Source organism: Centruroides sculpturatus, unplaced genomic scaffold (genome assembly GCF_000671375.1).
Source record: "Centruroides sculpturatus isolate CEXI.00-Female unplaced genomic scaffold, Cexi_2.0 scaffold307, whole genome shotgun sequence".
NCBI classification, from domain to species: Eukaryota; Metazoa; Arthropoda; class Arachnida; order Scorpiones; family Buthidae; genus Centruroides; species Centruroides sculpturatus.
Genome location: NW_019384520.1, coordinates 204,762 through 217,597, shown reverse-complemented (window position 1 = coordinate 217,597; position 12,836 = coordinate 204,762). Strand labels below are relative to the sequence as shown.

Here is a 12,836-nt window from a genome sequence, read left to right as displayed (position 1 = left end):
ATTGGTGGTACTTAAAATCTTCATTAAAGTCTAATAATTTACAGTTAAATTACAAAACAAAAGTGAAATATATTCGCCAGATTAAATGTTCGAATAAGTTTATTTAAAAAGCAAGAAGTATGCCGAGTTTTCTCTCTCTTTTTTTTTTTTTCTTCCTCTAGCGAAGAAGAAAAATTTATTGGTCCTCTCGATAAGGTTCTCGTAACATGTTGAAAATGCTGCCGATGTACCCGACTGACAAACTATGTCGATGATAAGAGTCCAGTGTAGTCCATCTGGCCAAATTTGATCAACATATAAGCAAACAGATAAAATCCAGCTCTAAAATCAGCAACTAGTTATCTGGAATTTTTAAAATCATCAGTCACGTTGAAACAAAGAAAAATTGCTATTTCTGCAACACGAACAGTAGGCCTCAAGGCTTTATCTACTGAATATTCTCGAATCGTACGAGAATTTTTCTCAGATAAAAAAAAAGCAACATAAGCTATATTTAGTCAGATCTTGTATGATTATAGAGAAAAATAAATCTTTATATCAAAATTAAACGTAAAAAAAAATAAAGAGTGGACTCAAATATTTTATTCATCAAGTATATCAGATGGAAAAAAATATATATATAATGTTTAAGTAAAAATCTTAATTTTTCCTGACTCTCTTTTACATTATTTAATGTACTGTACTGTATTTCAGAAGATTTCCGATTTTTTTAAGGGGTTGAATATTAAACGAAAACTTTATTTTTATTAAAGTTTACTTAAAATATAAACTCTGTTATTATATCTCAGAAACTGTTGATATATTAAGAGAAATACATGAAATAGATTTCTATTGGATTTCCTCCACTCTAAAATTCCCATTGGCAAAGATTCGAGCCATCATACTTCAGTCGAAATGGGTTATAAATTATCTTTTGGCAGATTTATTCGAGATAATTAAGTGAGAATGCTTTGAAACTTTGAATGAATAAATGATGAAAAGGTTTAATTTAAATTAAATGCTTCATAATTTATTCATATTCAACCTTCAGAAATTAAAAAAAGAAAAGAAAAAGCGTGTTTCGCGAATTACTTTCTGTTTCTTGATGCAAACTTCGCTACAATTCGCTTAGTTTTTCTGTTCGTTCGTTTGAATTTTCACAAATAATTAAGTTTTTTTTCATATTTTTTTTCAATCCACACGGTCGTATTTTTTAAGATAAATAAAGTAATTTCATATTAATAATTTATTTAAAGCGAAATTTTTACTCGTTTCGTCGTCGGGTAGAGGTTTAAATAAGAGGGGAAAAAACTGGAGGTTTAAGGTGCCGCGATCGATAAGTAGATACATTCAAAGATCCGATTGATATTCTTGATGTGTAATAGGCTTAATGAAATGCAAAACTCGACTTAATCCGCTCCCAACAGGTATTAAAAACCTTCTAAACGTGGTTTTAATCAGTAAATTAATCCGTTTGTAAAACGAAACAATTATGGGATTTGTGTATCGAACATCCGTCTCTATGAATTTTCGATAAACTATTTAAATAAATTAGTAATTAGATTAATAAGTAGGTACGATGACAGAGATAATAAATTGCATTCGAATCAATTAGCAACGCTTAAGAGCATCTAATCGATAATTTAAACGAAGAATATTTTACAAAAGTATGCTTAGAATTGGAAATAAAAACTCGAATTTTTAAATAAATTTAATTAATTTCGTATCTATTACTATTATATATATTTCTATTTATTACTTAATTAATAAATATAATATTTTTTAAAGTATATTTTATCAGCAAGAATACTGTTTGAGCGGTTAATTACAAAATGGCGAAGGTTCTTACCTTCTTTATTGTGTCATGTCTTCTTTAGTAGAGGGGGAAAAAAGTAAAAGAATTCAGCAAATAAATGTGATTTAAACACGTCCAAGAGGCGACGACAGAGCTAAATATTTATTTCTGAGCTCATAATATCAAAAAATAGCCAGGCGCAAGTCGAGATGAAATAATTCAGCACTGGCATTTGATTTATCGCACTTCAGCTAAGTATTTATTGTTTTTCTAGTCTATAAAAAAATTGAGTTTTTCACAAAATCATAGAATCATAAAATTTCTTTCGTGATTTCCTACAATTTATACGATACCGAGACAGTATGAACTTATAATTCGATGATGGATATAGTTAGTCGGAAGTCTTTTCCTATTTTATAAAATATGTAATAGGTTTTATTGTTATTATTTAAAGATTCCTCCAACGATTTCTCCTCTTAGACACGTTTTTAACCTAGAAAATATATCGTTGTTTACGCATTAAAGTCGAGTTGTAACTGTATATAAGCGAGTATAATCCACGAAGTCGAGAATAAAATCCGATACTCCAATGTTTACAGTTGTAGAATACGAAAATTAGTTCAGACTTGTTTGGTAAAAACTGATGGTTTGCCAATGCTTCGTTTGGTATTCACCTATCTCTCTAGCAATAATTCATTCTCGGAAGGGTCGGGTTTTGCAGAGGCTCACAGTCAGACAGTTCATTACAGTGATATATTGTTTTAGTGACATTGAGTTGGTTTCTCTTATCTGCTTGTTATCGGGATAGGACCACGTGCTAAGGTAAAAGCAAAGCTGGAAAAAATTAAAACAAATTCGACAAGTTCAATTTTAAAGCTAGTTATTATTAAAATATCCATTTTTTTCCTCCCCTCCCCCTCGATCCATAAAGATTAGAGCATTTTAGAGAGAGAGAATTTTTAATAATAAAGTTCTTAGAGAGAGAGATAGAATGTCTTAAGGGGAAAAAACTTTATTTAATATTTACAATAACATGTTACAAGTGAAGCAGCGATCGATAGGCTGCTTACTTGTTTGCAGACATTGGCTTCAACAAGTAAAACAAAATTAGACATTCATACTTTCACCCATTGGGATTTTTCACCATTCGCCAGATCGTTTGACACAATTAATAATCTTTCAAAAGCTTCAACTCTATTGTCACCAGTTTAATTAAAAATATTCCAGATAAAAACCTCGAAATTCATTGACAGTATGACAGAATGAAGATCGGAAACTTTTCAAATGATTAAAACAAATAACAAAACATACTGGCGAGTATTTCGATTTTTCTTACAGAAGCCTTAGTGAATTGATTAACTAACTCTCTTCTAAAAGCTAATAAGCTATACAAATAACAAATTATTTATGTATATTTTGACATATTATTTTAAGTAATAAAATTGAAAAATATAATAAAAAAAATGTATATATTATTAGTATATTTGGAAATCTTTTATATCAGTTTAGAGAAAACGTAGGATTTCAATCTTATCCCTTCCATTTCAGTTCAGTTATTATGTTATTACAGCGGATAGATTGAAAAATACACTCTATTATAAAATACTTTTATTATTATAAAGAAATATATCTGTACAGAATATGATACAGTTATTTACTATGCAGAAATAATATTATAAATCATTTATTTACAGTACATATATAGATTTTTATAAACAATTCGAGGAAGTAAAAGGACTATTACCCCGTGAGAATCGATGGTACAGTATATAATCAATCTTTCGTTTTCAATCCTTTCAAAATTTCTTAAGCATATACAAAAGTGTATTGAATATACCGGAAAAAAGAATATTATTATTACTTTATTTTATAAGAAATAACTTAAAGGAAAATTTTAATTTGCTTAAAATTCACATAAAATTGTATGTACTGTATATAGAAAATGTATGAATGCCCCTTTTTCTGATATTTAATACTTTGTTAATAGTTTTTTAAATCTTCTCCCGCTTAAACTTTGAACGTAACGTTGAAATTTATTGTAATGTACTTCAAATTTAAATACGATACCTTCAATAAAAACAATCAGGGTGCATTAATATATCTCAAATGATATCAATTGACGCTTTTTTTCTGTTCTTTGTTTCATCTTGTTCCAATTTTACTCGACACTCGAAGAGGAAATGAATAGTTTCGATACATTATATCTAAACAAAGGATATCATTTCCTTTTCCAGAGTTGTTTATCGTGTGGCATTATGGAAAGGCACTCGGATTTTACGGTGGAGAAAAAATTGACTTAAATCGAGTTTTCATTCTCGCTGGAAAGCGAAAGAAATCGGGTGAATTTTTGAAATATTTTAAAATATTTTTATACATTTATTTGATTTAGAAATGCATAACATCGAACAAGAAGTGTGTTAGGTAAGCGGGTTGGTGCATTTCTTTGTTTAGAAAACGACTGATATATCATCCAGCAATATTGAAATAGAAATTTCTAATTTATTGATATTTTTTACCCCGTTAAAAATCGGAAAATTAATATTTTAAAATCTTCAAATTGGAAACGAACAATAGCAATTTGGTTTATTTTTTTCGTCTTTAATGTTATAATTATAATGACCGAAACGAAAAAGAAAAAAAACTAAATTATTTGAAGACTTTAGCCTATGAAATACCGTATAAAAGTTAATTAAGTGGTTCGTTTTTTTCTGTAGAGCATAAAAATTTGATTATTTTCTTCGTATTTATCATTCATTTTAACTACATAATGGTTAATTATCGTTAAACTCTTGATTATTGGAAGCGGTCGTTATTGATTGTATCGAATTTTGGAAATTTTAATACAATAAAATCTCCGTAATTAAATGTACTGGCAAACGTTACATCTCGGGTAGAATTAATAAAAGTTTATGAAGCATTTAATAAACAAAAAAAGCAGGCGTTTGTGCAGGTTGCATTCACGTTAATTTAGATTGACCGTAGAGATAAAGTAAAATGATTTTTCTAAAAAATGTGATAAAAATCTTTCGTGGAAATGATTAAGCATATATTGTTTTCCATAGAATTTATTACCGGGTATCAGATACATTTTTGTTTGGATTTTGTGCATCATTTCCAATAGCGAAACATAAATGGAATGCTTTGTCACGTCTTAGACTGGGCATAATATATCAAATATAAAACGATCTTGAAAAAATATAGTATGGCATAAAACATCAATATCAATGTTTGAACTTCACCATGGCACAAGAAAAGTGCGTGTGTAATCGAATGGAGTAGACCTACTCAATTATTTATTTGATGCCTATTGGAAAGTAGGAACTATCAATGGATTGTAATTCTTCCTTCTGGTATAATCGATACTTTATTCACGATTGTCTGATGTTATTGAATAAGGCACCTATCGTATATCTACAGAACCCTTTTAATTTCGATTTAAAAAACTCCTCCAAAAACTCGACGGGATATCACCGACATCCAGTAGCGATCTGGACAGGGCAACATCTCAGATATGTATAAATAAATTAAATTGACCTCCGAGTGTTGTCGAAATATTTATCAAGTTTTTGTTGGTTGATTTGACGTTTGCCCAACCTCACATCCAGGGGCTACAAGAAATACATTGTTAACAAACTTCTGCTGTATCTAATTATTTAGTTATATTTGTAGACTCATCTTCGTTGAAGGCAAGTTATAATTTAGTTTAGTTTAGGGAAGTATATACGAAATTTCTAGGCTGACAGTTGATCTACGGTCGTTCCCAGACAGTGTTCAGGGGATTAAACTGCCTCCTAAAACAATCCGCTGTCGCTGTTACTGGTGAGATATAGTGCTTCTGCACGTAATGATTCCACTTTGTTACTTAAATAAACTTATCTAGGTCCAAAAGTTAGGAAAAACTTCTAAAAATAAAGGAAGATTCCTAGTTTATTATATAGACTTTTTAGCTATTAATGGGTATTAAATCTTTTACAAATTATTTGCCAGTGTTTTTAATTCGTTACGTAAAAAATGCACACACGTAACAATCCTTCTTTATTCTTTGTATAAAAAAAAAGTGATCGAGTGGTGTAGCCTACTGTGAAATTTGTGATCAAACCCTGTGTAATTACTTAAAAATAATTGCAACAGCTGTCTAATGTGAGAAGTAATTCGAAAAGTTCTTCTCCGCTTATTTCTATATACATTTTTCACTTCATTAAAGATTTTTGTAAAATCCTTAATGATTATTTCTTACAGTTGAAAGAAAGAACTTATTATATAAATCAGGGAAAAAATAATTTCATGGAGGGGGAAAAATTAGTAGTCGAACTAGTTATGTATAATGTAAATACGAGATTGACAACAATTTCTTAAAATTAAAAAGAATAGGGAAAAAAATGTATTAAAGCCTTCCCTATTAGAAACTAATAAATTAAATTTAGCCTTTGATTAGTTTCTTATAAAAGTAAGTTCTCGCAACAAGCTAAATAAAAAGATCAATTTTCTGAACTAGAGGCATGGAAGGATCCAGTAGGAAACATTTGCGGATCCTACTTGTCTAGAAAAGGAAAAAACGAAATAAAAAAAAAAAGCCTAAAGTTTCCGAGACGATTGAGGAGGTACACAATTAATAAGAGTAGAGATCATTAAAGGAAAGTTTCTCTTAAGAGACGGCGGGGGTGGATTTTTGGAGGGGACGAAATACCATCAAAAGAGACCGACTCGAGTTTGAAGAAAAGGAGTTTTGCTTTAATTGAAACCAGTTGCTTGTAACGGGGGAAACCGTTTGAGCGTATCCCTCTTCGCAATCTTCATATTTCTGAACGTTTAATTAGATCTTTGGGTTATGCACGTGTTTTCAGTATTCACTGTGGGAGGTCCAGTCGTCGACAGTTTCAGAAGACTGGCAATGAACTCGGCATTGAAGTAAGTTGGCTGTCAGCGTTACATAATTAAAGCTATAACTTGTATCCGGATATGATGGGTCTTTGCCTGATTTCGCGTTTGTTCTTCTAGAGCCAATTTGAAAGGTAATTGGACCGAGTTTGGCTACAAATGTTTATTACACAATGCTACAAAGAAATGGCATCCGAGGAAGCAGCACTTTCATCCACTTCTAAAAAGTTATTGTAGAGAGTCGAGGTCCAGCTGTGACCAAGAGCCCATCAGCTTGCATAGAATTCAAGTTTTTGTCAAATATGAGTGCTTGAAAGAAGTAGTTTCTTATTCCAACCTGCCGAATTCTTCTTTTATCTGCTCGAAACATCAAAAACGATATTTTTCATTGCCAGGAACGTTGAAGAATTTTAACCGATTTCGTGAAAGATAATTCCCTCCGTTACTGTAAATATTGTACTGGTTAATTTTACCTGTTTATGTAGTCGCTCTTAATTAAATTTTAATAATCCAGCAATTCCATATTTTAGAAAACTTATTTAGAATATAAATTACAAACTCTATATTTATATAACTTATAAAAAATACTTGACTGTAAACTTGGTTTTCATTGAAAGAGTAACTAACCTATTTACAGAATGAATAAACAATGAGCCAGCCACGAGGAATTTTTTTCTATGACGACGTACACGTTTCAGAAATGTTTAAAAAATAATAAATTTCTGGTGTAGGTTAGAGAGAACTTATTCATTCTTTAAACAGTTCACACGGCAATTAATTAGTGGCGTTTAATCCATCGTTTTTTTGACCCTAACTTACTTAAGAACTTTGGAGTTCAGTGCAAATTTGAGGTCGTTATTTGCTATAGCGTAAACACAAGAGGGAATATTTTCAGGATAAAAGATTTATGGCTACAACGTCATTGTACTGTGAAGCTATTTAAACATACGGTCAGTCTTCATGTCCTTGGAACATGACCCGCCGTCATTTGTCATGTTGTGTCTTGGATTTTTAGCTGCAGTTTTAAGTTGCATGATAAGTAGTGTCCAGGTGTGCCAAATACGTGAAATTCTTTGGGCGAAACGAGATCATCCGCTGACCAGTTCTTTTGTTTGTGTCGTATCTTTTCATTTCATCATTATATTAAAATGTTTAATGAATCCAGTAATTTCTCCATTTTCCGGCCACGCGTTTGACTTATTAACACACATTTGTTTGATGATTCATTATTGACACTAAACCTCGCTCTCCCCGGAACTCCGACATTATCAATCTTATTTTAAATCTTTTTTTTTTCATCCGTCTTGTCGGTCGATTTTTGTATTGATGCATATCCGCCTCCACGTAACATTTTTCTCTGTCATTTACTCTTCTGAAGAACTTAAGTAATGAAGAAAAACTTTCTTTCCATCGCCGCCCTTTAGTAAAAGTAATGTCGGAGGGTCATTAGAATTATTTTTTTTTCTTTCTTTCTTTGGCCTTTCCCTTTTTTTCTTAAGGAAAAAACTCTTTTTATTATACAGAAAGTAACCATTAGAAAACGTTGTTGTTAGTGACTTATTACGATTAAAATGACCAATCGTTTAATGTTTTGTAACAATGATTACTGGCCACTACCTCGTATAACCTGATTTTGATTTTATTCGCTAAACGAATTCTCCGTTTCTTTCTTCTTCTTTTCCTTTTTTTTAACGTAATCTTGTCAGTATTTTTTTTACTTCACAGAGACAGATTGCTTTTAGAAAAAGATATAAAGGAATTAAAACCTAATACCATTTTGCCAGTTACTTTAAACTACATTAAAATTAATGTTTTTAAAACTTAAAATTTANTTTCTAAATTATTATATCTAAATTTGTTTATATTGAATTTTTATCCAGTTGAAAATTTCAGTTTTTAACATCAATTTTTCCATCAGTATGTAAAATATTTTCAGAAAAATAAAATTCGGTGATAAATATTCTTATTTTCAAACCTTTCTATTTTATAGAAGTATATCTAAGGACCACTTTAGTATTTTACTTGTTGGACAGCTTTAGCTATTAAAGTAAATGTTTGGAAGGCCTCACAATGATATTTAATGGGGAAAATGTGGACATGGCTTGAATTCTTGATTTTATAATAACATCACTTTTTGTTATAGAAGACTGTGAATTATATTCAGTTAAATTACATATTCATTTAAAGTTTGATTAAAAAAGTAAATAACACGGATCTAGAGTTATGAAAAAATTTACTAAACATTTGAAAACTCTAATATAATACTGTTTTAACATGTTGCCTTTTGAGTAATTGAGTATTTAATGTTTGTTTTGTAATTCATTTTGTAACCCTATGGTTACCATTCATACTTTCTAGATATAATTAAATTAATGGATTTTTGATTCAAGAAAACTCGAAGAGTATTACTTTTGAGATAAAAAGATGATGATTTTTGTAATTAAAAAGATTTTAAAACAGATGATATTAGTATGATTTAAAATATATCTTATAATCTAATTCAGTAGAACTGCATGGTAAATATAAGCTAGAAGTCTAGAGCATAAGATATATTTTTAACAGGATTGGAACATAATGCTTTAAATTTTTTTTTATTTATATATTTTGCATGTGAATATTATTTCAAATATTGTTAGAAAATAAATATAAATGGAACTAGATTTAAAATTTTTAAGTTTTGAATTAAATGCCACAAAAGTGATGGCATAAATTTTAAAATTCTACTGATTTTAAATGTAATAAATGTGTTGAGACTTGAAATTAATTTATAGCATAGAAAAGTTCAAAAAAATATATACATATATAATATTGATTCTTGATGAAAAAAGTATAAGAGGAGTTGAAGTTTGTCAGTCATAAAGCTTATAATTTGATATAGAGTATAACATACAATGCATAAAATCCACATGATAACAATTTAGAATGTAATATATTAGATTATAAGGAAGCATGACTGGACTGAAAATAACAAGTATTACAAAATAATCAACATTTATTTTGCAATATAATTTTATCAAATGTTTTTGTATGTATAACTACAAGCTTCTTCAAGAAATTTGAAATACAATAACTTACTGAAGCTAAAAAACTTATTGGTATTAAATAGTAATAGTAAATATATGAACAGAACATAAATTCAAATTAGATATTGACAACCAAATGTGTTTTTTTACTATAAAAATATTTTATTTGCTATTATTCTCAGATACATGAAATATGTTATGTTAATATTATTTCGGGAATAAGATGTAGGATTATATGCTACAAATTTTTTCATATTATGGTTTATAAAATAAGAAGGGATTTGTTTCTCTGTAAACAAGACTTCTCTTCTGAATATCTACACTTTTTTCCAATCATTTTTTTTTTCTTTTTGTTGAATCTATAAAATTTATTATAGATAAAAGCATGAATGCCAGTAATATAAATATGCATATGTATAAAATAAAAAAAAAGGACTTTAATGAATGCACTTCTTTGATTTTTATATATTTATCTGGCTTCTATAATAATATCGCTAATCATTTTAGTTGTTTATAAAAGTTTTTTTTTTCTATTAAGAGTGTCCAAATTGGATCAGTTCTTTGTTAAAAAGTTGGCAGTTATAGCCCTTCAGATCCTGTCTGTGATATAAGTCTTATGATATAAAGAAATATGTAACTAAAACCAGTTTAATGATGGGGGAAAACAGTAAAATACATATGTACATTTTAACTAAATTTCTGAAATTATTTCGCTTACTTTAAGCTTATTTTAATTTTTCTTGAATTTTTTTTATTGATAATGAAAATCTGACAATATGTACTCTTTCATATGCAGCATATTTTCTTTATAAACAATAATTTTTAAGATATAAGATGAGGTGTGATCTTATTAATATGGAGAGCATCATCTACAAAAGTTAGTACCAGTCCTGTCACCAAAGAGAGATATGTTGTGAACTTATACATCAGGCCATAGATGCAATAATTCATCAACAAATAGATTGTTTAGAGGTTTGCAACCAATTTCGTGTCACCCAATGAAGTTTAGTTAAAGAAAGCAAGGCCGTGTTAAAGGAAAATCGAGAATTATCTTTCTTGGTTATAGAAAGCACTTCTAGGTTGAATTTAATTCCTAATAAAAAAAAATCAAATTCTAAATAAAACTGTTATGGTCAATGATAATTAACTTATTGACTGTGAATACAAAAATTAATTAATTTTTAAATATAATATTGTGCATATTTTCTCACATTTTAATATTTTAACTAGCATTAAGAACAAAGTTGAAGAGTTAATAACTGAAATTAGCATTTAATGCCACAAAAATTTATATTTAAATTTGAATGTTGACTTTTTAAATAGCATTATATTTGTTTCATTTAATCTTTATATAATAGTGTATTAAGTCTAGTATACTACAGTCTTGTTAATAAATGGATTGTTTAAGAAATTCTCAAGTTATATAAATGAAGAAATTAGCATATTAANATATTTTTTTAAATTTTAGTTAAGTATAAACATTTATTTTATTACTGATTGACATATCTATGCATGATCTATAGATAGTATTTATAGCTTCATTGGTTTTTGAGATATGTTACAAATCATTTAGTCAAGACAAAGAAATTTTGGCAGTATAATATAATGTTAGATTTTGAAAGTCAACATAGATATCAAACTAGATAATTATCATATTTGATTCACCGCAGGCAAAAATAAAAAATATACGAATGCAAAAATGATGCAAATGAGATTAATAATAATATGTTATTCAGATTATTTTTATTTTAATTAAAAAATTTTTCAATATAATTTTTAAAATATATTCTAAATACTGACAATTCAAATATACAATTAATGCATAATTCATTTATTGTTTCCATCGAAACCAATGATTAAATTATTGATTGGACATGGCCTTCAGATCAAGACTACACAATGTGCTATAGAAATATCTTACATATATTAATTTTCTTTATCATTATACACCTTTAGAAAACTAGGCACTTAAAATGCTTAGATTTTTAAAACAATACTAAAGAATCTGATCCTTTGTTTTGAAATTCTTGATAGGTTTTATTGGTTACTAAAATTCATTTTTAATTCCACTGAATAATTATTTAGCAATTAAAGAAAAAGAAATCAATGTTAAACTGTATCAGGGTTAAAGTAGTCCTGAGTCAATTAGCATTTCTAACAAATTTCTACCTTGGAGTGTTTTTATGTACGTAATGTTACGGGGACATTTAATAACCTTGTCCTAGTTTCTTGACAGGAACTGTCAATATCTCAACACTGTTATTAATACCAATGGTACTGGTCAGCTTGATGAATTTATTCCACTTAAAATATATTTTAACTTAGGCATGTTTTAATGCATTTGATAAATAATTCATATTTTGTTGAATATCACAATTTTCTATAGTAGTGATTTTAAATATGAAATTTTTAGGAATAGAAACAGTATGTAGTTTATAAAGATACATTCCCATATAAAGTTTAAAATTTTATCAGAATATAAATTTATATGTATTTTGTTTACCTCTTTTTAAATTTATCATTTTCAAAAGGAATAGTATTGTTAAGTTATTTTTTACTTGGGAATAATTTAATTTTATACAGAAATTTATGAGAAGGATTAAATAATAATTAACATTAATAATCTTAGTTATAAAAAATTCATCATAGCAATTATCGTTCATGTTGTTAGTCTATATTAAGTGTGCTAGGCAGTTATGATATGCGACTTGACCACCTGGAGTCTCTTGATACTTTGACCTCTGTACTGAAAATGTCAGTGGGGGTCGTGAAATTTAAATGCTCTTTTTCTGGCATTGGTATTTATGAGTCCCACTCCTCATACATCACAGAAGAAAATGAGATATCTCCATAGGAGCTGACATTGTCATTGCTCATCCCACCTTAGGTGTCTGTCAGTGCTGTATACAAAATTCAATCATTTTAATATAAAATTTGACTCATTTTGCATTTTTTTTACTAGGATATGGTGAAGATAAGTTTTTTGCACAAGATTCTTTGCTTGTAGAAAAAGAAATTTTGCTTATTCAGAAAATAAATACGGAATACAAAATATTTGAAAATAGTTGAATTCACAAATTCTTTATATTTTGAACTATTAAAAAAAAACTAAATTTTATACATTCAGCTGTTACTTGTTATTTAGTTTATATAAATTTTTA

The 12,836-nt window shown here is 28.4% G+C and overlaps 1 protein-coding gene across 1 annotated transcript in view; it reads left to right on the top strand.

The window, feature by feature from the left end:
- LOC111622718 (ephrin type-B receptor 2-like) overlaps positions 1-12,836 on the top strand; it is a 48,112-nt gene that overhangs the window by 6,336 nt on the left and 28,940 nt on the right. The window lies entirely within an intron of this gene.